The sequence below is a fragment of the Alligator mississippiensis genome, chromosome 11, assembly GCF_030867095.1.
Source record: "Alligator mississippiensis isolate rAllMis1 chromosome 11, rAllMis1, whole genome shotgun sequence".
NCBI classification, from domain to species: Eukaryota; Metazoa; Chordata; order Crocodylia; family Alligatoridae; genus Alligator; species Alligator mississippiensis.
In genome coordinates, this window is record NC_081834.1 from 54,736,365 (window position 1) to 54,738,364 (window position 2,000).

The window sequence follows — 2,000 nt, forward strand, 5'->3', positions numbered from 1 at the left end:
TCTTTGGTCTCTGCTTTGGATTGTGTTCATATGCATTTCCCCTGATACCCACGTTTAACATCCCAAACAATAGAGTTAGAGGGAATTGTTTCATGAGAAAGCACACTGTTGCACAGCTAGTAGTCCATGTCATGCTCTAAACATCCCCCCAACTTGAAGCACCATCGCTCAGCGTCTTCTGTGGTGGGATCCCTTTTCATCCCTGCCCGAGCCTGGGGAAGAGCAGAAGAGAGCCAGTCAATGATTAAACGTTAAAATCGAGCACAGGCAAAAACCCTGGACACAGAGATGAATTGTGCTCCAACAGGGAGCAGTGTCACGTATGGTTGGAATGGAGCTGATCAGAGGGAATTTGTTCTCTTGGTTTGATCTTGCGGCAGCCCTACTCGATAGAGGAGGAGCCAGGGACTGCAATGGTTCATGGTTGCTGGTACCTCTGCTGTAACATGCAAGAAGAAGCAGGGCTGGGTGACTGTGATGTGAAAAATGCCCAGAGACAGTAATAGAAGAGGCAAAGATTTATTTGGGCAATATTTTTTATTGGGCCAACTGCACAATTGGGATGCAGTTAGACAAGCTTTTGAATGCAAACCATTCTTCAGGTCCCTTTTCACACTGCTCTAAAAAGGACAGCAGTGAAGGGAACATTTGTAATATGAGGGGAAGATTTGTTCTAGATCTGAGCCCATCCTTTTATAATGGAGAGGTACAAAAGGTGCTCTTGCACATCACCTCTCAGGACCTTCTGTTGCCAGACTCTGTCCCAAATAACTTCTATTCTGAATAGCTGAAGGCTAGGAGGAGAAAGCAGGTAGCATCTAATGTTCCTGTCCTATAAACTATGCTGCCTTAGTTGCTTCTGTACCCTCTGACTCACAGCAGAAAGAAGCATGCTTGATCCTGTCTCATCAAATTCTTGACAAGGTTATGAGGGCTTGATGCCACAGGGGATGTATCAACAGCAACTGTTTTGTAAGAGGTGGTTACGTCCTACCCGCAACCGAGGTGTTGGGCTGCCACATGGTGCCATCACAACAGCTCTTTGTGGATGTCATCATGTAATTACATCTGTGCAACTAAATTGGCTGGTCCTTCCTCGACTGAAAGACAGCACAGTTCAGGTCAACAAACACCTGCCCTGCTCCCACTTCCCTCGTTGGAGCTGGCATCAGCATCCGAGTCAGGCAGGTGCAGTCATATTAGCGCAACACAGTAGGTGCAGAAAACCCAAAGTCACAGCCACAGCCCTGGAAAAGATCTGTGTAGAAATGTTGAACTTCATCAGTAGCCACTTAAAATAATCTTGCCTCTGCTGGGGGAGTGGTCCCTCTAGACTAGTTCAGCAAGCCCTGTCCTATGGACCCTTAAACCCACCTTACCCATAGGAGAGAGAGGAAGGTGGATGGGTGTCCAAGTTATTTTCATTGCAACTCTGAGAAAAGACATCACAACCTTTTTTTTGCCTAACCCCAAAAGGTAGGTATCTGTGTAAGAAATTGGTTCAGTGAAATCATATCTACAGAGGCATCTAAATAAATCCTTGCAGATTAGCGCCCATAGATAACTTCTATTCCGGCCTGGCTTGGAGTTCTGTGGTTGAAGGCTGGACCTGTCCGCGCTGTTTTACATTTGTATTTTAATGCAGCCAGACGTGCAGACTGCATTTGGTTCTGGGCTGCTGCGCAAATCAAAGGACAGCCAATCCCCAGCTGGTTTGGTTGGGGGGGGGGGGGGGGGGAGGGTTATGCTGCTATTATGCTGCCAATTGGCAGAGGGGCAGGTAAGTCTGAGTGTAGCTGTACAATAATAAATAGTCCTTTACGTGTCTCAAATGCCTTCTCTGTCTGAGAATTTCAAAACCCACTACCAGAAAGCAATGACTAGGCCTCGGCAGCCCATTTCAAAGGCTGCTGCGTTTTTGTCTCAGCTGTACAGACAGGGAAGCTGAGCAGACGGAAACAGAGCTTTCCCTTGCCCATGTTAACACTGCAGTCCAGCAG